The sequence below is a fragment of the Hipposideros armiger genome, unplaced genomic scaffold (genome assembly GCF_001890085.2).
Source record: "Hipposideros armiger isolate ML-2016 unplaced genomic scaffold, ASM189008v1 scaffold_177, whole genome shotgun sequence".
In the NCBI taxonomy this organism is placed as follows: domain Eukaryota; kingdom Metazoa; phylum Chordata; class Mammalia; order Chiroptera; family Hipposideridae; genus Hipposideros; species Hipposideros armiger.
In genome coordinates this window covers 2,312,391-2,336,752 of record NW_017731527.1, presented here as the reverse complement: position 1 = coordinate 2,336,752, position 24,362 = coordinate 2,312,391, and the positions used below count along the sequence as shown (strand labels likewise).

The window sequence follows — 24,362 nt, the reverse complement described above, 5'->3', positions numbered from 1 at the left end:
ACCTAAGGGGTTAACTGACTCAGGTTGGGGACTTAGAAAAGACATTCTTAAATCAATGAGATTGAGCTGAGAACCAGAGGGTCATCAAAAGTTAACTAATGACGGGAGATGTAAGGTGTGGTGGGAAAAGCAGACCCAGGCCAAGCAAACACCTTGAGCAATAAATATAAGCTTCAATGGCCTGATCCGACACCTGTCACAGCCTGACTTCTACTCCAAATATTGGACCCAAAGTTTATGGTCATCTCTTCCATCTTGAAAATAATATGTTAATATAGATAACAGAATAGAAATTGTAATTTATTTGGGGAGAAACCATCTCTAGGAGAATTCTATGTGGATACTTCTTGTTCCCCCACTCAAAACTATCAAAGTGAGATAAAAAGTCTCCTGCCGAGTTGATATCAAAAGGGTAGTTATAACAGACTATAGAGGTCTGGGAAATGAAAATGGATGTTCTGGTGTGTGTTGAGGCAGTAACGCCCAAGCCAAAGGGTTATTGTATGGCCACTGAGCCTTAAGGACCTGGTGACAAAAACAAAAAGTAAAACATAAAACCTGAGGCACCTTAGGAGACCAGGTAGCCAAAAAAGGAATGCATGTCTTATTAAGCAGCAGGTGTAGAGTGCAGCTTGAGGCAAGTCAAGTCAAGCTAAAATAACACAAGGTTCAATGAAGAAGAAAGAGAACATACAGCAGCAGCAGTAACCAAAGAAGCAGTGACAGGGGTATGGAAGGGATTTTGTGATTAAGTTTAGCAAGTCCTTGCACTGTGGCAACCTTAGGTTAAACAAATTAGAGTTGAAATCTGAAAATTGTTGCAGACAACCTAAAAGCTTGAGCATTAACCACATTAGATTAATGTATTTATTCATGAGTTTACAAATGAAATATTGGTTGAGTACCCACTCTAGGCTATGTATTGTTTTAAACATTAGGGATATAGCAGGGAACAAAAAAAGTCATCACCTTCAATTTGTTGGAGAAGATTAATAAAAAAAATACATTTTTAGTATGGCAGATAAACGATCAATGCTATGGGGGGAAAGGTGAGATGAGGGAGTTAAAAATGCTGCGAGTGGGTAGTCAATCTCGCTTCAGTGGCAATGTGGCATTTAAACTAGGACCCAAAATAAGAGAGAGAGGAGGCAAGAGGAGTCTTAGAGACATTCCAGGCAGACAAGAAGAAACATGCAGGACCCGACTCCAGAGAGTTCCTCATGAGTCCAGAAATTATATGGGTGGGAAACACTAGAGCATAATTCTAGTAATGGTTTAGGTAGCACTTACTGAGTTCTAGGCACAATTCTTAGACATTTACAGAAATGTACTCAAATAACTCACTGTGCCCTTACAATAACCCTGTAAGGTATGCAGCATTATCGTCATTCTCTCTATTTTATAGATGAGAAGTAGATGGGGAAAAAAGTTGAGCAATTTGTCCAAAATCACGCCATCACCATGGGTCATTGCTGGATTTGAACCCACACTTTCTGGCACTGTATTAGTCTAGCATTATTCCCATCACATCTCATCTGACCTCTTCTGTAGCCACATCTTCTTCTGACTCTGTTTCTTCTGCCTTCCTCTTCCAATTCTAAGGACCCTTATGTCCATCTAGACAATCCAGGATAATCTCCCTATTTTAAAGTCAGCTGATTTGCAACCTTAATTCTATCTGCAACCTTATTTCTCCTTTGACATGTATATAACATATGCGCAGATTCTGGGGTTTAGGACATCAACATCTTTCCAGGGAGAAGGGGAGATTATTTTGCCTACCATAGGCTCCAACTTTGTACTCTCAACTCCTAAATGACTCTACCCTTACAAACATAGCCACACTACGTTTCTGTTTGAGTCAGACAGACTAAGTCTCACAGTCTGTACGTGGTCCAGAGCACCAAGATGATTGAAGCCAGACAAAGTGGATTTCAGAAATGTTTTGAGCCTAGTCATAACCTCAGCTCATACTGAGTGGAAATGTAGGAGGCAGCAATGCTACTCATTCACTTGGCCTGGGATTTGAATCATATACAATTACTTGAAACACAACTTTGTTATATCCATGTTGTAAAAATATGCAAATGTTCTTAATTTTAAAGATTAAACTATTAGTATGGTCACTCTTTTCACTTACTTTAGTCCTGCTGGAAATTATCTAACTTTCCAGTGGTTTCTTCTCCATCTTTTTTCTCTGCATTTATTCATTTCTATTTTACAGGGGAAACTCCAAATGTTATTCCAGTCTGTGCTCTGTGTTCATCCAGAAATTTAAAAGCAAAAAATTAAAAATCTTTATTTACGAACAACCCCTCTCCCCCCTAAATTAGAGCTATTTACCTTTTACTAAATACATCGTATACTTGGACTTATTATGTGTGATTTTTCTGCACTGTTTCCTTATCCTCTATCCAGCCCTGCAGATTAACTCTACTCATCCTTCGAGGCCTGGGTCTCCTTTATCTGTGCTCCTACTAGCCCTTTGTTCCTCCTTCATGATGCCAAATATTGTATTTTGTCATTACTAATTATTACCTGTATCAGTTTTTGTGTATAGCAGGATGTGAACTTCCAAATGATTTTAATAAGAGAATGGAACTTTTAAAAATTCTTTTTGTTGAATCAGTACTATGGTTTTCCAATTTTCAGATATATAAAAATTCCTATTTATAATTCTTAATACCCCATTACTTTCCTGACATGAAATTCACAGATAAAATAACGCCTATACAGGGTTAAAAATGATCTAAAACCTGAATTTTGGCATTTGTGAAATAAAATTAAAACAATTTATACTAAAGCACTGCTTTCTTTTGTTACACCCATGCTCAGGCAGAACTACATTAAATGATACAAAATGATCAGAGGACTGTGCCTATATTTGGAACAACAGTGAATTCATAACCATAGATACTGACTCATGCTGTGTATATTATACTGTCTTAAATATTATCATTGGAGTTAGTATTATTCATTTTATTTTCTACAATATGAATTATTCTCGGTAAATTCCCAAACAGAATAGTGTATAATTTCCCCTTGATTTATACAATAGCTACATTCCCATAAAATACAGTGCATATTAAAATTATGCAAAAATTCCTTTGTGGTCACATGTAAAATAGAGGGAGGTTCTAGTCTCAAGGAATTATAAGTGAGTTTTCCTTCTACAAGATTAATGATGTAAATGTTTAAAAGTCATTAGGATACAATAAAATTAGGGTTTTTTTGGACTCTTTCCCACATTCCAGGTTATCAAACACCCTGTGTGAGGTAAGGTCCCCAAATGGGGACCTACATAATGATAGTCAAAGCTTTTTGGTCCTCAAAATTACAACTACTGCCTGACTTTCAGGAGTTAATATGATATTTTAAGAACTTTTTCATTTCATTCTGGGATAAGCACCCCAACACACCATCACCATCCAGAATGTACTGACAATATTTCTTAGTGATGGGAAAGTGTTTAAAGACTGACCTCTTCCTGTTCTCTAGGAGTTAATTACTGAGACAATTGTTTAATGGACCATCAAGGTCTATTTTGAAAGAAAAAGAGAGTATTCCTATTGAAGGATTAAAAAAGTGTGGGAAAGAACCCCAGCTCAGTTTACCAAATTACATTACAGAAAAGAAGGGAGAGAGTTGAAGTCTCACTGTTGAGGAAGTGTTGGGTGAATGAGGCTTCTAACATCTATCTATCTATCATCTATCTATCATATATCTACCTGTCTACCTATCTATCATCTATCTATCATCTATCTATCTAGCTATCTAGTTTATTTATAATTTAGGGGCCAAATTTACTCTGACTTGCTAGCCAAACAATCCAGGCCATAAGACATTTGATCTGCCTCCTCCAGGCTGACCACAGGTGCTGACTGTAATTACTCTCCCTCTAAACCACCATCACAGCTGCTAATGGCACAACTGGGAAGCCACGCAGGCCAGGAGATTTTGCTCTGGTCCTTGTCAGGCTACCCTTAAGTACACATCCCCACAATGTATCAGAATGCATGTCAGCCTAAACAGAATTTTGGAACACCTAGCAGCACAATTCTAGTTGGGTACAGTTCCCATATCTGCCTTTGGGGTGCGAGTTCTAAAGTGGATAAATTGAGATCCTGGAGGTGGGGTGTATTTACTAAAGCCCCTTTTTGTAAGGATTATAAACTCTTTTTGTAATCCCACCTCTACCACAACCACCATAAAATCCTAACACACTCTGACAAAGAGTAAATTCCAAATACATGTTTTAAATTAAAGCTTTCCTCTCTTTTTTCACTATTTATACTCCTTTTGTTAAAAAAAAAAGATACTATAGAGTATGGTTTTACAGCATTGTCTGTTAAATGTTCTAGGATTTTTCTAAATTCAAACATTTTATATCTTTCAAACTCATGTGTGCACAGTATGCAGCAAATAATTGATCAAACCATCTAATGACCTCTGTATATGTGTAGGTGCTATATTTTGAACACAAAATAGGTAGTTTAATAAACTTTTGTTAAATTGGATTTAAATTTATTACAATCACTACATTCATAGTTCTACTTCCTTGTTTTTTCCATATTTTGCATAAGAATTGTTGAAGTTTTGTCCCTAAATGCCTTGCTGAACATTGTGTATCTTATAGAATTTAGTAAATAATCTTGAGTAAATTAATAAATAAATGACTGAACAAAATGACTACTAATTTTTAAGCAAGAGGTTTAGCAAGAGATCCAAAATGATCTACATTAGCTCCTATCTTGTAGACTCTGAAATGATTACTTTGATTTTAACCATTATTATAATTTTAGAAAACAATACTATTGGATTTGCAGTTTGAAACTGGGGCCTCTTTTTCTTCCCTCTACCTACTTGTGTTTGTAGCTAAATCAAAGGGGACAACAATGATAAAATATTTGATCTTTTGAGTACCGTCTCCTGTGCCATAGACTATGGAAATAAATCAACACAATTGGGCGACTTAGGTCAGGAAAGAACACCCAGACACCAGCTGTAAGCCAGGTTAGCAAATCCGGGCATCAGTGCCTCATGGATGCCATGTCAGTGTGGGTAACCTCTGCAGCTACAGGGTTGCTGCAGTGCTGTATAATGGAAAATGTAGATCCCCACTGGATCCAAAGTAAACAACAATGAAATAGTGAGCTCTCGGTAGACCACAAGTATATTTAAGTAGAAAAATAGCATCCCACCATGTGATTACTTTAGCCAGCTGTGTGAATTTGCCTTGGGCTGAACCAGACTTTTTGCAGTGCCAATTCTTCATTAAGAGAATCATGGGTATGAATTTTTGGAGCCAAGAAAATGGATGGTGAGGGAGGAAGAGTCTGAATACCTGGGTACTTTTTTGGCATGCAGATCAACTGGACACAATTATAATCTAAATTTTGCTTAGGGAAAAGATCATAGCATACATGTGGGGAATAAATGTCGAACTGATTTGTTTGCTCTTTTCCACTTGAATAAAAGTGCAGTAAATCAGCCATCCACATCAGGCAATAGTTTTCTATCCAGGAAAATGCAAAACAAATTATTCATTACAGTATAGCAATGCAGAAAACCCAGAATATCTTTGAAGTTCTTCCACCACCATTTTTGAAGAGTCAAAAAGTATTGATTTCCCATCTACTCTGTGATAGGAGGTGTTATGTTTGTGTAGTACATGATTATGAAAAACTGTCACTATCCTTAAAGAATTTATGATCTAATAATAAACTCAAAAACAAAAATTTTATATATATATATATATATATGTGTGTGTGTGTGTGTGTGTGTGTGTAAATAGACAGACAAATAGAGCACTTAAGGAATAATAATAAAGTATATATAATAAAGTAATATAACAGGCTACTATAATGAAGAATGATGAGGAAAGAAAGTCTGAAGTTTGGCAATAACTGTGAACAAAGATTGGTACCATCATTACCTTCTAATAGTGGTGGAGGAGAGTAGTGAGAACCAAAAAATAACCAGTGAATAAAATAAATAAGTAATATTAATATAATAGAATGTGATATGAAAATCATACAAATAACAGCTGGTGGAAAGTTGTCATTTGAATTGAGTTTAGGAAGGTTTATTGAGGAGACAATCATTGATCAAATGCTTGAAAATGGTAAGAGAGCTACCATGGGATATTTGGGGTAACAGTGTTCTGAGCTGAGGAAACATGTACTGCAAAATTTGGGCAGTTGTTTCTTAGGGATTTTCAGAAATAACAGTATGACGAGAGCAGCGTTAGAGAGGGAAGAATAATTAGAAGATGATTTCAGCCGTCTTTGGGCTTAGTTCTGAAAAATGAGGTTGTGACACCATGTCAAATTATTTTTCCCTCACAAATCAGTGCTTCTCTGTTTGGGAGGAAAGAAACTTTGACAGCAGGAGGTGCACCTGCTTAGAATGAAACTCTCCTTCTCTCTTGGCCTCTAAAATTCTCCCACCCCAAATGCCCATCCACATACCTCCTACCCAGCAAAATCCTACACTACATGCACTCTCAGCAGAGAGAGCCCCTGGTGAAATCAATGCTCCCCACCTTGGTTGAGATTCAGAGTCAGTAGTGGAGCTTTATAACTATGCACACATTTACGTCCCACTTAGGCTACCCGGATTCAGATCTCAGTTATGGTCCAGGCCTGTTTGATTTAAAATCTTTCCAAGGTGACTTTAATGGGCAGTCTGGTACAGGATCTACTTCTCTAAATCCCAGCTACCTAGTGTGTGGTCTGAGCAATATGAGCATTATCTGGAAATTTCTGAGAAATGCAGAAGCTCAGGCCTCATCAGAGAAGCATGGAGTCAGAATCTGTATTTTAATGAACACTTTAGGTGATTTGTATGCACATTCAAGTTTGCGATGCACTTCTCTAAATCCCTGGCTCAATTCTCAATTGTTTTACGTTTAGCCTGTGTAGATATGCCCAAGTACATTAAACCCGTTTCTTCGATGGAAGTAAACATATACCACCAGAATAAAATAATCTCCCCCACAGAAAGCCTTCATGGGACTTCTTGTGTAAACCTATTCTGCTTTCTCACAGTATTTTTATAACCTGGAAACAATTTGAAAAATAGTTTATGTGGCCAGAAATCCATCATGATAATTCTATGTAATTTAATACCATAATAATATCATTATGTTTTTAATTCATTGGTGAAACATTTTTAAAATGTTTCTCTGAAGCATTCTTGAAAATTGAAAGATTCCCTTCTCATAGTGTGGAAATATGAGTGGGCACTTCTGCATGTATGTAATTTGATCAAATTCCGATCCAGGAAATAAATTTTTAGGAAGTATATTTCTCAGGATCTGGCAATCAATGTAACTGTTCTTTTCATTTTGTTCTTTTCCTCTCTCTCTCTTTTTTAATGAGTCAGCATGAGTATTATAATTATGGGCTCAGAATTTCTTTCTCCACTTCTGATTACGACGAACTACTGCTTGAGCAACATTGACCAAAGTGTCCACTTGTATACATTTCTTTGGGACCCACGATATACAGAGTATTAAATGCAGTGACATCCAGCAAAAATAATAAACTTTAAAACTATATATAAGTATGCCCACATAATTTTCACAGTTACCAGAGTAATCTCATAAATTTCAAGAAACAAAGGAACAAAATATCAGATAATATTTTTCTCTTTAGGTTCATGGCCAAGCAGACTCATAATTCTGATTCAAACATCACATCTGAAAGTGAATATGTTGCAGAAATAGCAACCTATAATATTGGCTGTGGTTGACAATTAGTGGAAGCCATCCCCAATGACTCACATCTTTCTCTGCACTGGCAGACAGTTTGAAAACTGGTTAGTCTATTTAGTATCTAATTCTGAAGCTGAAGGTTTTTCTCCATCAAGAGTCCATGCTCTATTCCATGGGAGAAATTTCATTTGAAAAAAGGCAAGGCTGATACTTAGCCCAATTCTGTACACTAAAGACTATCACTTGCTGGTAGGGGTCTGATAATTAACTGAGCTGCAAATCAACAAAACAAGTAATTGGTCTAGGAGAACAAAGCAAGCAAAATACTTCACAAGGAAAATAAAAAAGCTATCACAAATTTGAAAAACTGTCTTGCACATTCTAAATCCACGCTTGACTTAAGCCTTCTCAGATAAAATATACTGCATGTAGAAATGTTACCTAAAAACAATTCATAGATTTTTCTACTCTTTTAGTGAGTTTTCATGTACAGTATTTCATTTCAGACACACTATAATTCTGTGAATCCTGTGAAGAAGGAAAAACCTTTAGTATTGCTTCTCAGAAAAACATATACACTTTAACCACATAGTAACCCACCTTCTATCTGAATGTGCATATTTTGGAAGTAACTCTCTTCTCTAGCTGCTTCCACATCTTGCAAATACTCAGTGATATAGGAGGCATGAAAGGATCAACAGAATGCTTAACACCCATAATTTGATTCATTAGCATACATAAGACCCATTTCTCCCTTTTTTTAAGACTACAAAAATTATTCACTGTAGCTAAACTAAATTGCCATTCTTTTATCTAAAACCATCAGAAAGTCTAATACACAGTCATGATAGCAGAAATGAAAATGAACAGTTTTCAATAAGGTATTAAATTAGTTTGACTGATTCAGGCAAAAAAATTACTGAATTATCTTGGTAAAAGAAAAATATGAGTTATATTTGTTTACTTGAGTTGCATGGATATTTGAGAGATAAGAAACTAATTAAATAAGAACGGCTTATTTTTAGCAATTCTAAACAATATTATCAAATCTTTCTTCAAAATGGAACGATTGTAAGACCAAAAATACACATTTTTGGGTCACTTAAAATTAAGAAGCTATCACCTGGGGGAAAAGATTCTGAAAGGAAGTTTAAATATTTTGAAAACTATTTTTAAAAAGAAACAACTTCTTAGTGACACCCACGTCTTTTTGTCCTGTTTTAGTAGTTCCCAAACTTGGCCAACCACTGGAGCCTCTCATGTTATTTAATAAAAATGCAAAATTCAAAGCTTAATCCCTGGAAATTTTGATCCAGCAGAGTTCCAGAAGTGGAAATTTTGTTTAAGTCATTAACAGATTTGGATGAGGCTAGTCTAGATAAAAGGAACTAGGGTCTATGCCAAAAGATGCAAATGAACAAGAGAGACAATAAACAAATAAATCAATGTAAAAAAGGTAATATGTAACTATTGCCTATAAAATTTACCAATATTATATTTGAGTGCTGGTACTTATTGAAGATTTAGATAAATACATTAAAAAAATAAAAAATAAACTATTAAATATAACTTGCTTTAGGCCATTTATTGTCTCAGAGATCGAACATATTGACCACTAAGTGCAACTGGGCACTCATGCAAGTGTCCTGTGGTAAGCCAAATGATTCCAGGCAAGAAGAAAACCTCAAGTAATTATCCCAGCAATTATTATTGTCCATACTCCATTATGTCATGTTTATTCTTACTAGTCTTTCCTATGCGGTTGTTCCATTTATGGTTATTTCAGGATTCTGCTTAAGAAACAAAGGAATAAAGTTTTGGTATAGGGGTTTTAGGGCTCTTTATAAAACATGTATTAAAATTATTTTCTGCTTGCTGAAATTATGAAGGGTTTTATTTACTTTCATAATATTTTAGTATCATCCAAATTGCTATAATGTACATGAATTACTTTGATAACTAGAAAATATATTTCAAAAATACACCAAATGGGAATTGTAAGTGGTATGAACATTGTTATAATGATCAAGGATATTAAAACCAGTAGATTTACTAAGGTGGCAAGATAATTTATTGAGTTGATAATTTGTATATTTTCACTTTTGTTTATTCCCTCTTGTCAAGTCATGACTTTGGGCTCCTCTGCCTCAGAAACAAAGTAAAAATTGCTTGCAGCCAGCCTACCGTACTTTTCTCTCATGCAGAAATTGTTGTTCGTTGAGAGTAGAAAGGGAAAAAGGAAGCAAGACAAGAGTCTTTGTAGGATGAGAGCATAAGCCAAAACTGTGTGGTGGATTTAAAAAAAGCAAGATTATTTTGACCCAGGTGTGTCACAGAATGCTGGAGCTAGGGGCAGTCGGTAAAGTCAAATCATTTGTGCAACGTAATATATACTCACTACACTGTTTTTTCTTCTCAATTACAAGGTAAAGTTTACTTCATATGTTTACAATCTGTGGGAGAATATTTCTCACAGTAAATGGTACAGATTTTTGTATCCAGATCCCTAAAGATATTAGTTAAAAATAATGCTGATCGCTGAGTCCATCTCAGATATATTAAGTCAGAATCCCTGAGGATCTGAAGGGTATCATTTAAATAAGCTTCCTCAGACATTTTATCACAGTAAAGATTGAAAAATATTGCTATAAAGGCATGAATTAATATTTACTAAAGACTTTTACATTCAGAAATTAACATTCATCATGTCATCACACATCTAATTTTAAACTAGGGGCAAGTCTTTTGTCCGTTTCTCAGTCTAGGAGGAAACCTTCTCTGGTCCACAATTAGACGGGGAACTAAAGATAATGCAGGGAGTGCATGTGTAACTGAGAGACCATCCTGTCTCTTTTCTCATTTTTGATCTATTGGGGAACTGATTGTTATGAGCTGGGGAATAACAAATCCTTATCTTACCCCCATTCACTTACCTTAGTTTGCTTCTTTACAATCTAAGGCAAGTAAATGTGGAATTTCGTTTTTCTTCCCAAAGGACTTCTCATAGAAGAAGATACTCACAAGGGACAGATGCTCGTGAAACCCACAGCAGTTTGCACTATTTCTCACTGACCCATAACCTTCTGGGATTTTAGGATTGAGAGGAGGAGCACAGGTGTGAGTGATAACACTTTGGTATCTACATGACAGGCAAAATACCTTACAGAGCAGCGGTTCTCAACCTTCCTAATGCTGCGACCTCTTAATACAGTTCCTCATGTTGTGGTGACCCCCAACCATAAAATTATTTTCGTTGCTACACTATAACTGTAATTTTGCTACTGTTATGAATCATAATGTAAATATCCTTTTGTTTTCCGATGGTCTTAGGCGACCCCTGTGAAAGGGTCATTCGACCCCCAAAGGGGTTGCAACCCACAGGTTGAGAACCGCTGTTATAGAGTATGCAGTGTATTTAATATGAATTTGGACCCTAATGACCCTGAATTATTACTTTTCAGGTGTGGGTATATGTGCAGGTAAACATTTTGCATGAATTACCCCCTAATGACCACACATCTTCAATAGATCCTCGTGGAGAAGCCTCAGAGGATACTGAGAATTGGAGTACAAAAACCTGACCCAGGCCTGTGAGCAACACATAAATTCCCATGTCTCATCCACAGCAACTCTGTTAAAGTCTCTCCTGCACCCACTATGCACAGTTTGTTTTAACAGAAAAACTTAGACCTGTGATATTTACTCGGGTAATTTTATTGCATCCCTCAGAGTGCAATAAATGGTAGGAAAGAACTGAACCTAGAATCAGACTAGACTCTACAGTTGTAAGTAAAGTTTCCTAAGCAGGGGAAAATGGACCTGTGGCAGCTTAAATGGAGGTGTCTCTCAGGAGATGGAAAAAGGAGCAGGCTTTGACATAGGGGAGCCTGACTAGGTTCTGAAAGTCAGTCAATGGGGGACTGGATTCTTCTGAAAACTTCTTTAGTAAAATAGTTTCTAAGAGCAAGAAAATTTTCCTAACACTCATCATAAAAGGAAAGACATGTATTCCCCTATTCTCACAGAGTATAGATGCGATTAGTAACTTTTAATTGTTGACAATTGACCTTAACAGCCACATGGACTTTCTCAAAAGAAGATGAATGAACCATAATGCAAGCAACATGTATTTATTCCTTGCTATTTTAATGTTTTCAGAGAACAGAGAGGGAGCTCCTGTTTGTTGACATCTGAAAAGAGGTGATAGAATTATGATGGCCTTTTATCACAACCCATTTTTTCTGCCCAAGCGGAAGTAATAAAAGTAGCCAAAATCCCTCTCTACTTTGCAACCAACAGTCACCTGGATGTAAGCACAACCCTCTATGGGAAACCCAGGATTGTTCACAGCTTTGGGAAAGAAGGAAGAAGAGGAGTAGTTTTATTTAAGGCAAAAGGCTGAAGCATGTGGGCATTGAACCTGAATGTGCTTAATACTCTTTGGGAGTAAATAATAAAAGAGTCACAGTGGATTGGACTCTGCCTCTGCGTAACTTTTATTTTAGAAGAACCAAATTAAAATAATCTGATGTCTGATTTTTGCTTTAAAACACTCCAGAAAAAAAGAAAGTTATGGAATGGATTTTTTTTTAAAGATAAACCAATCCTTTAAAATTATTCAAGTTGGGTGAATAGAATACACAAGAGTTTATTGTGTCTTTATCTCTTCTTTCCTTATGTTTGAAAATTATACAGTAAAAAATTCAATGTGTGTTTGCTCAGAAAATGGTGCCATCTCTGATTTTAGCCAGCTCTAAGACATGACCCTATTAAATATCTATTTTTCCACATTGAACTCTGGAAAAAAGGCCTATTTAGTGTGCAGTTTCAGTATTTTTTCTTCTATGAGTAAATTTCCTAGGTACCCCCAATGCCTCAGTAAAGTATTATAAACATATAACCTTCCATGGGGAATAGAAAGATACAGAAGAGTAAAGTCTGACTTTTTGCATATGCACATCTCTGTTGAAAACGTAGCATCATCCTGGAGGGGTGTGGGGGTTGGGGGGACAATTGTCCTGAAATTTTAGACCATAGTTAGCAAAGAAATTGCCATGAGGGGCAGTCCATTTTAGAAAAGGGAAGCTTGGGAAAGAACTAAAGAAATCTACCTTCAACTAATCCAGTTAGCTGAAGATATAGCCACTTTTGTTCCTAAATACAGACGGGGAGAGTGATGTTTGAGGAATGTCTGTGACATATCTGCATATGTTTATGTTCAATAGTAAGTTACTGTCTTTTCAAGGGAAGGACTGACATGTTCTGATATGTTATTTCTCCATTTTTATTAAAATGTATTTTCTTTTGAAGTGATGGTGCTAACATATGGTGGCATGACAAAATATTTTTAATGTTCATTTTTATATTGTTCTTGATAATAGTTTTGGAATTGCTCCCTCAAATCAAAAATCTAGAAATGACTAACTTTTTTATCTCAATTTTGTCTATTTCTATCTTTTCATCTTCTTTCTCTAATCACCTGCTTCTCCAATTTTTTAACTTCTGTAATCATTTTCTTTCTCTATTTCATAAAACTTAATTATGTTGAGCAACTTATTCTATCACAGATACTTTTCTTATTGTTTTTGATCACCTGGGGCCACAAATAAACTTGTGCAACAGAAAGATGTATAATATGTAGAAGTAATAACTTGATCTTCCATTTTATAAAAATGAAGAATGATGGAATGAAAGAAAAACAAAACAAAACAAACATTAACCATGTATGTCCAGCTTTTTTTACCAGAGATGTGTTGATTGATGGTAAGTATTATTAACAGCCTAAGAAAACAGACACCACATTAGTTATTTTAATGGTGAGAATTTAATATAGAGAATTGGTTAAAGAGATTTTGGTTGACTCAAAAGAATTTTTAAAAGATGTGACAAAGATAGTAAATGGAAGAAACAGCTACTAGCTACCATCATGAAGTTAGGGAAAGGTTAAGAGGTTGAGAGGATTACAACCTAGAAGCTTGAAGAGGAACTTCCATGCAGACCTCAGTCCTCCTCCTTAGAAAGGAGTCGGCCACCCAGAGAAGGAGCTCAGCCGAGCTGGGCCCTAGGCCTTGGGATAGAAGATAGACACTGCCTGACTCGTGCTGGTACCTCAGGAACTCGGCCAGCGCATTGCAGGAATGGAACCCAGATCTCTAAGGACAGACTTCTGCTCAGCTATAACTGGTACCTCTGAGGGGATATAATGAGGCTGTTTTGGGAAATGTGTAAGCACAAAAAACGCTTAAAACTGGAACTAAGTGCTGTCCCAGAGCTACTGCTGGGTAAGCACTGTCAGGAACAACACTGGACTCACAGAGCAGACAATAGATTAACTGCCAGCAGGGCAAACCCTCTGCTACTCATCATCTATATACACACTCATATTATTATGATACATGTTATAACAACATATAACAATAACAATCTCATGCTTTCACCTAAAAGTACTCAGTGATCTTTTTTACACATAAAGATGTTCTCATCTACTCCCTCCAAAGGGTAACACAAAATCAAACTGGTTGGAGATTCCATCACTGGATGTTGTTAATTACTCCCATGTTCAGTCATAATCCCACCTGAATATTCTGTAATCTAAAGACTAACTTATAAAGCTAACTACTCATGACAATCCTCAGTAAAATAATAAAGACAAGGTAAGAGTGGGGTCAAAGTAGTCAGCACTCCCCCAAACACACACACACACACACACACACACACACACACACACACCATTCTAAAGAAAACGTACTTAGCTGCTATGGTACTTGTCTTTGTAATCAGTCTTAAATCCCTAATTGATATACGCCCTACCTATGCTGTATGTAGCATTTGCTGATCTCTGTAGTGTAAATATTTCCAAAGGCTGATTTCAAGCTTCCAAGATGATGTCATTGAATGCAGAATTGAGAAATGACTCACATAATCAGTTCCCTTGGATCTGAATGTGCCTGCTCCAGGCACCACTGCTTTCATAATACTGGTAGTTTAAACAGCATCTGCCATTTTGCACTTGGCCACGTTACACTCCTCACATCATTCAAGTAAGAGGCAGAGGATAGTACACTGGCCGTGGTGATAGGTCTTAATCAACAAGGATAAATTGTGGTCACTGCTATTCAGTGGGAGAAGGAAAAACTGTCTGGAACCTCTGGGACTCTCTAGGGTTGCCTCTTATTTCCATAAAGTAATTGAAAATTACAGCAAAGCAAATGAATGAACAAATAAATGAGCAGGCAAGCAAACAGACAAGTGAGGCAGGTTCAGACTCTTCAGGAATCAACACTTAAATCACTACCAGCTAAAAAGCTTCAGCCAGCTAAGATTGGGCCAGTAAGCAAAGGGCATAGAGAACATGAAATGGATGAAGATAATTGACTATTAATTTTGTGTCCCCCAAGCCTAACAGGGTTTATGACAATTTAAGTGCTCAATAAATATTTGGCAGTTGAGTAAAACTTATCTACCACATTAATTATCTAAATTGTCATCAGACCTAATGTTGTTTTCCAAACTAAATGATCAAATACATTAATGACTTTGGGTTTGAAATTCCATTGTTTGTTCTCCATAAGTGTATATCAAAGTAGAACAAAAAAAGTGACTAAATTAACATTGCCATCTCAATGAAAATCTGATTAATCCGAATTGGATATTCCTGAATTCCTCACTTTGCTTTTTATTATATTGATATTAAAAGATTCTGGTTAACTAAAGATGAAACATTCACTTTCAACTGACTTTAAAAGCAAGCTCAGAGAAATAAGCCATTAATTTGGATAGTGAACCGGCAGAAAGAATAACACTTACCCACCTACAATAGGTATTATTTCCTGATCTCAGTACTACCTCTGTCCCTCAAAGCATTCCCAAGGACTGCAGGGGAAGGAAGCTAAAAGCCACATTTTCCAGACTCCTTCTCTAGCTGAAAGGTGGAGAGAAGGAAGAAGGAGTATCCTGGCAGCTTTAGACAGGTGAGTGGGCATCAGCAGAAAAGCAACACGTGAAAGCTATTTTTTGCAGCCACTGTAATTCCTCCTGAGTATTATCCACGTCAGTGTTCATACCTTTAAGATCATTAGTGGAAGCTTCCTAAGGTTTTCTGGACTCCTCCTGAAGATATCCCGCACTGGAACTGCAGGCTGCTGGAAGTCACTGGTGATGATTTCCCTGTTCTACCTTCATGTCCCCATGTCATCAAAGTGCCATTCTTGACACCACATTCTCAGCCCTTGAATGGTTTGTAAAGCCTCTAGTTATCCATTTGTTAAATGTATTTCCCATATTAGACTAATCTAGAATGAATGACCTCTGCATATTACACCATTCTATTCCACACTTATTTCCTCATAAAGGGCATGATAGAGATAAATGAAGCAGAAAGAAGTAAAAAAAGAAGGCAGCAGAAATCAATATTTGTTAATTAGTCTTTGAAATGGATGCAGAAATTTTCTAGTTCCCAGGATCTTTAGAGCAGGATCAGATGGACATTTGTCAGAAAATACTGAAATATGGTATTATTTTAGGAGTCTAGTAGTCACCTCCAAAATCACTTTTAATGCTACAATATTGTAATTCTATGAACCATCAGTTAGCAACTAAAGAGTGGGCATTCTGAACCACTATGATATTGATATTAAATTATCTAAAATGTGATAGAATAATAGTGGTAATCGCATTGATAGCTTACATTAGCACTTAAAAATGCTTTAAAATACAAGCCTGCATAATTTCCTCATAAAACATCCACTATAGAAGCATTATCCCATACTTATGTCAACCCTTAAAATTATATCCAAATGATAAAAAATATATCAAACAACACATATGCAATAACATGAAATATTTTATATATGCAAGACCTGATATTATGTGTGTACTTTGGGACATACAAGAGTATAATATACATGTTCCCTGATTGTACAGAGAACCTCAGAGTCATTTTTAATTCCTCCATTCAATCCATCAGGCTGTAGCTGTAGGTTGTAATGACAAAATACATCTCAAATATCTATTCCTTTTCATCCACATTGCGGTCACTGGCTAAGCAATCGTCATTTCCCACGGACTTGTCTCCTCACTCCTGCTTCTACACTTTGTCCTCCCCAGCCCACCACCACCAATCTAATTTACACTTGGCATACAGAGTATGAAAACATAAAAATCACATCATGTTAATTCCCCCCTATAAAACTTTCAGGGCTTCTTTTCTTTGACGGTATAACCCAAATGTCTTCAGCCCGCCAAGTCCTGTAGGATAGAACCCCTGCACACCTCTCAAGCCTTACCTGGTAAGTACTGCACCCCTTTCTTCGCTATGCTCCACCATCTTGCCCTTCTGTCTCTACCTTCCTTCTCTACTTGAGCACTTTGGCATTTGCTGTTCTCTGTCCCTACTAATCTCCTCCCTCTTGCTTTTTTAAACCCTTTTTATTTTGAAATAATTTCAAATTTACATAAGAGTGGCCAGAGAATATTAAGAGCTCCCATACACCCTTTGTCTAGATGAGGAAACTTGCTTTCATAACCACAGTAAAATCGTCACAATCAGGAAACAACTATTGATCAAATTTTCATTAAATATTATCATCTAATTCACAAACCCCATTCAAATCTCAGATTGTCCTAAAAATATGATGTAAAAGACTAAAATACAATCCAGAACCTTATAATGTACTTAATTGACATCTCTTATTAGTCATTTCTAAGCTGAAAGAATTCATCAGGTACTTCTTGTATTTCATGACTTTGACGGGTTTACAGAATTCAGGCCAGTGACCTTATAGAATGTTTTATATTGATTTGTGTTCTCCTCAATACATTGTATTAGAAAGTACACCATGGCTATTATTTTACTGGTGATGTTAACCTTCATAGTTTGGTTAAGGTAATGTCAGTTTTCTCCACTGCAAAAATAATTACTTAATGTGTTTATTAGTAAGAATTTTAAACTATTTGGTAGAAATATATTTTGACACTGTAAGTACTCTGTTCCTCACAGTTTTTGCATCCATTTATGATGCTTGCATAAATTATGAGTATTAAAGTTGTTAAATGCTAATTTTCCAACTCCAGCATTCTTTTTACACATAGTAGTTGGAATTCTATTTAAAGTAGAACATGCTATCTCTTCAATTTAATATTTATTTATTTATTTACTTTGAGTTTGTTTTACTCAAAGTTACTATTATTATTTAATGCTGAAATCCCTCCATATTTGGTCAATGGAAGCCTCTTGGAAGTTGTTGTATACTTTCGACACATTTATATCATTCTTTGAGTGCTTCCTTGCTCCCAGCCGAAGGCACTGTCCCAGGCGCAACTTGTATTTTACTTGCCCTAGCCCTGGAGTCAGACACTTCTTCAGAAAACCTGGTTCCTTTTATTGGAAAATACCATATTGCCCCATGTACAAGATGCTTCCATGTATAAGACGCACCTTAATTTTGGGCCCAAAATTTGGGAAAAAAATGTATTACATAAAGTTACTGAACTCAAGTTTTATTCATAATAAAATTCATACTATTCCTCATCACTGTCAAAACTCCCAACCAAAAACAACAACCACTATATAAGACGCACCCAGTTTTTAGGCCCCAATTTTTTCAAAAAAGGGTATGTCTTATACATGGGGAAATACGGTAGTATTTATAAAAACCAAGATCTCAGTGCTAGTTGTGCTGATTTCAAATGGTACATCATTCCTCATTGGCTGGTCAGGGCAAAGAGTTGGAAACTATATGTATATATCTATATAAGTGGACACACATATGTCTATATCAACTTCTATACCTACTTATCTACAATTTAATTTTTAAATCTTTTAAATGTTCAATTACAGTTGACACAAAATATTATATTAGTGTACAATATGGTGATTAGATATTTATATAACTTACAAAGTTATCACCCCAATAAATCTAGTACCCACCTGACATCATACATAGTAATTACTATATTATTGACTATATTCTTAGGCTATACTTTACATCCATATGACTAGTTTGTAACTACCAATTTGTACTTCTCACCCCTTCCTCTTTTTCACCACCTCCTCCGCTCCCATTTGACAACCCTCAAAATAGTCTCTGTATCTATGAGTTTGTTTCTGTTTTGTCTGTTTGTTTGGTTTGTTCTTTAGAGTCCATATCTAAATGAAATCATATAACATTTATATTTCTCTGTCTGACATACTCTACTCAGCACAACACCTAAGTCCATCTATGTTCTTGCAGATGGAAAGACTTCATTCTTTTTCATAGCTGAGTAATATTCCATTGTATATACTATGTATTACCTCTTATTTATCCATTAATCTAATGATGAACTTCCAGGTTGCTCCATGTCTTGGTTATTGTAAATAATGTTGCAATGAACATAAGGATGCACATGTCTTTTTGAAGTAATGTTTCCATTTTCTTCAAATAAATACCCAGAAGTAAAATTACCGGGTCTTTCTTTGTCTCTTGTTATAGCCACTGTTTAAAAGTCTATTTTGTCTGGTATAAATATTGCTACCTCAGCTTTTTGTTGTTGTTTCCATTTTCATGAAATATCTTTTCCCATCCTTTTACTTTCAGTCTGTGTGTGTCTTTCAATCTGAAGTGGATCTCTTATAGACAGCATGTATATGGGCCTTGTTTTCTTATCCATTCAACCCTCCTATGTTTTTTGAGTAGAGCATTAATCCATTTACATTGAAAGTAATTGTTGATAGATATGTAGTTATGCCATTTTATTATTTACATTTTTATGTTTTTTTCTCCTTGTTGTTGTTCATAAAGAAGTCCCTCTAACATTCCTTATAATACTGATTCGGTGGTGATGAACTCCTTTAGCTTTTCCTTGTCTTTCTCTGTCCTTCAATTCTAAATGATAGTTTTGCTTGGTAAAGTAATCTTGGTAGTAGGTCCTTGCTTTTCATTACTTCGAATATTTCGTGCCAATCCCTTTTGACCTGTAAAGTTTCTTTTGAAATCAGCTGACAATCTTATGGGAGCTCCCTTGTTGGTGACTAACTGTTTTTCTCTTGCTGTCTTTAAGATTCACTCTTTGTCTTTAGCCTTTGACATTTTAATTATGATGTGTCTTGGTGTGGGCCTCTTTGGATTTATCTTATTTGGAACTCTCTGCACATCCTAGACTTGTCTATTCCCTTTGCCAGGTTAAGAAAATTTTCCATCATTATTTATTCAAATAGGTTTTCAATTCTCTGCACTCTCTCTTCTCTTTCTGGTACCCACATGATGCAAATGGTGTTACTCTTGATGTTGTCTCAGAGGCCCTTTAAACTATCCTGATTTTTTTTTGTATTCTTTTTGCTATTCTGATTGGGTATTTTATGTTACCATATCTTATAAATCTCTGATTTGATCCTCTGCTTTATCTAATCTACTGTGGATTCCCTCTAAAGTATTCTTCATTTCAATTATTGTGTTCCTCATTTCTGACTGGTTCTTTTTTATGTTTCCTATCTCCATTTTTATGTTTCCTATATCTTGGTTGAAGTTCTCTCTGAGATCATTGAGCATCCTTATAACCAGTGTTTTAACTCTGTGTCTAGTAGATTGTTTGTTTCTATTTTGTTTAGGTTTTTTTTCTGGTGTTTTTTCTGTTCTTTTATTTCGGACATGTTTTTTTGTCTCCCCATTTTTACTGCCTCCCTGTGTTTGTTTCTATGTATTAGGTAGGGCTGCTGTGTCTTTGGTTTTCATAGAGTGGCCTTCTGTAGTCAGTGTCCTATGGGGCCTAGTAGCACAGTCTCCCTGGTGCTCTAGGTGTGTCCCTCATGTGTGTTGTTTGTGCCCTCCTGTTGTAGTTGAGTCTTGGTTGCTGTTTGCATGTCAGTAGGAGGGATTGACCCTCAGGCTGACTGGTTGTGAGGACTGACCATGACTACAGTGGAGGAGATGTTGTGCAGGCGTGACCCTATGGAGTAGGATTTGTTCTAGCAGTGCTTTGGTGCCTGCTCAGTCTGTCATTTGGGTGTGCTTTCCAAGGAGTATCCAGGTGTTGCTGTAGTCAGTCCAAAGCTTGCCACTAAGTGTGCCAGCCTTAGGGCCTCCTGGGAGGGGCCTTGCTACATGCCTAGTTCAACCGCAGCTGGCACTGTGCCTGGGTCCACCTAGAATGATCCACAAAGCAATTTACAGATGACTGCCAGTGATGCTTGCCTTGGAGGTGTCTGGGAGAGGACAAGTCATGAACCAAGGCCAGTTGCCGCTAGTCCTGGACTTGGAGCTGCTCAGCATAAGGTATAGGGCACATCTGAGGCCAGATGCAGCTGTTTGGAGTTTGTGAACCTTTGAAAGGTTTTAGGAAAGTCGACAACATGAGCCAAGACAGGCAGTTTGTATAGAAATGCCACTGGAAGTGGCTAAGGTGGGCCCCCAGGTTAAGTATAACAGAGTCTCAGGGAATTACCAAAGCAGAGTGACAGGCATTAGCCAGGTTGAATAAGATTCAGATATGGCTCCTGCCTGCACATACATGCAGGCTGGGTGATGGAAAGGCTCAACAAAGGAGCAATGGCTTCTGCCTCACTTCTATCTGGGAGAAAGCTGCCCCTCCAGCCCTTGTCCTGAAGACAGACAATTCAGTTCCTCCCAGTATGTCCCTGAAACCCTTTGAGCTGCTGTCCCAGTGCTGGAGCTCAGAGCAAATGAGTCTGTCAGAGAGTAAGTCCATGTGCAGTATCTTTAAGAGGAGTGCCTGGTACTCTAGTCACCCTCTGTCTCACTCAGCCACAATCTCTGCTGATTTTCCCAGCCAGAAGTTGTGAAGACTTCTTTTCCCAGCATTGGAACACTGGGCTGAGGAGTCTGGTGAGAGGCTGAGACCCCTTGATCTTCTTGTTGGACCTCCACAGCAAGATATCCCTCCCAATATTTAGCTGCCACATGTGGTGTGGGACCAGCCCATTCAGCATCTCATCCCCTTCCACCAGTCTCCACATGGCTTCTTCTGTATGTCCGTAGTTATAGGACTTCTGTTTAGCTAGACATCAGGTGACTCTCAATGGTGATTTTTCTGTAGTTCGGTTTTAATTTTGATATCACAATAGGGTGCAAGCACAGTGATTACTTACCTTGCCATCTTGACGAGAAACTTTACAATTTATTTATTTATTTATTTTTAAAAGATTTTCATTGGGGAATTGGGGGAGGGGAACAGACAGGTTGCTGTCCTTTTGTTCTTCAGTCTAGTTGTGGAGGATGTTGCTTCACTGGCCCATGTTGGTATTGTGATCATTGCATTCTTCCCAGGCAAGGCATCTATTGCTGGTCATTGGACGGGCCACTCATGGTGGCTCACCGTAGCTCTCACCAGCTGCCGGCCACTCATGCTGGCTGCCAGCCACTCACAGTAGCTCAGGGCAGCTCACTGCAGCCTCGCTGCAGCCTGCACCGCCACAGGTGACTCACAGCAGCCCGGCTTCAGGTTGAGCTGTTGTTCATCATCTTAGCTGTAGAGGGCGCAGCATCACTGGCCCTCACGTGGGATCCGAATCAGGGCCCTGATGCTCAGAGCTTGCGCTCCCAAGCCAACTCAACAAATGCGCCACTTGGCCAGCCCTATAATTTATTTTTAAAATAAAAATAAATTAAAATAAAATTTTTTTAAATAAAAATTTCACATTGCTAGTTTCAGTTCTAGTTTCACCCCTTCCTATATTTGTAACTCCATTTTTAACAGTGAGAATCTTGCCTCCCATGACCCTCAATTTATTTGCTTCTTTTCTTCATCTTTCTGCATTGTATGTACCAATCTTCCAGCAGTCTTGGCAAAAACTCAATACCTATTAAAGGAAAAAAGACAGAGAAAAAGGAAGAAAATAGGTGAAAACCTCACCATGTCCTACAATTACTTTAATCTCATTCTTGGGTCCTTCCTGAAATGCAACCAACCTTTAAAATGAATCCTTTTTATACAGTGACACATTGGTCATAAGTAAAATTTAAGATTGACTACTTGGTTTTTATAATCTCTTATTTTTACAAAAAGTGTCAAACTTTTGATACTTTATTCAAGCAAACTGGTTACAATCTCAGGCTCCTAGAGACCTGATTCTGCCACTTACTAGCAATGTGAACATGGGCAACAGATTTTAATCAAGTCTAAAATCTGGCTCATAGTATTGAGATAGCTAACTCATACAGATGTGAAGAATACACAAGATCAGAATTGCAAAGGTCTTGCTGTGAATTTTACTTGGCATGTAGTAGACTCTTAGTAAAAAAATGTTAGTTGTTGCTGAAATATATTAGGGGTAGTATTATTGTTATTGATATCAAGTTCAAGTCATGTTACTATTAGCAGTAGCCTTCTTCAGATTTAAGTTCTTCAATAATTTATGCATCCCTAAAATCATAATTATGTATTGTACAAAAATCACTAAACTACCCGAAGATTTTTCCTTAAGAAACATTATAAATTTATATCAATGAAAAATACTGCATGTCTGTGAACGTATTATACAAAATAGTGTGAGTACATTTATTTTGCTGGGCTATCTATTACAAAGTCATACTATTTATTTTCAAAGATGATTCATGACATTCTACTCACACTAGTACACACACACACACACACACACAATAAATGTTTAAACAATGATGGAAAAATAACTAATATATTTTAACTACTTATGTTTTAATAAGAATAAAAATGTTTTCAAAATATTTTACTGATGTCCAAGATTGTTAGTAGAATATCAATGCAATATACTAATTTTTTTGATGGTTTCTTTTATTTAGGAAAGCAAGATTTGTAATTATTATCTGTCTGTATTTTGTTTTAAAGAATAAATTATATTGGTTTTTAAAAATATTTTATACAGGTTTTATTGCTACATAGAAATAAAATATTTTTTTGTTTTGAAGTTACATGGTAATAAAAATGTAAAAAAAATCATTAAGCCAGAAAAACAATATTTTTACATAAATATACAATATCCAAAGCATCAATTATTACTGTTACTTGGACATAATGTAAATGAAAATACTTGAAAACTTATTGATATTGAAATGTGCTACTGCCCTCTTATGGAAGTTACATGAATGACAGTCAGCAGTTTTACACATTTCTCTTGAAGTAGAAATGCTATGAAATTTTTAAAATGTGATATGATTGATTATACTGTTCACTTATGGTTTTACTTTTTGCTAGTTAATTTCCTGACTACAAAACAATACTTACCAATTTTATTTGTATAATTTTTTCCACTTAATCAATATAGAATTTCTACAAGTGTGTTTCTTACATAGTATTCTTTGAATTTGTATCAGAATTACAGTAGTACATTAATGGAAAACTTAAATACAATAGTTGAGCATTTCATATTGAGGGTGGGTAAAATATTCATTTTAATGTTTAAAACATGGCTGGTTAATTCATATGAAAAAAACTGAATAACATAAGAACGTTTTGAAATAATAGTTGGCTCTATATACATTGTTCTAGGTAAAAAAACATTCTACCTATATTAACCCACTGTATTCTCACATCAATCATATAAGTTAGGTACTGTTATCACCCCTAATACACAGATAAGGAAAAGAAGGCATGGAGGATTACTTAAAGTCACTTGGATACTAAGTTTCAGAGTTGGTATCTGAACCCAGGCTGTCTGGTTCCCTGTTTTTAAGTC

The 24,362-nt window shown here is 36.4% G+C and overlaps 1 pseudogene; it reads right to left on the bottom strand.

Annotated features, from left to right (window-relative positions):
- Window positions 1-21,808, bottom strand: part of LOC109387991 (trafficking protein particle complex subunit 3-like) — a 52,432-nt pseudogene extending 30,624 nt beyond the window's left edge.
- Between the last annotated feature and the right edge of the window lie 2,554 nt (window positions 21,809-24,362).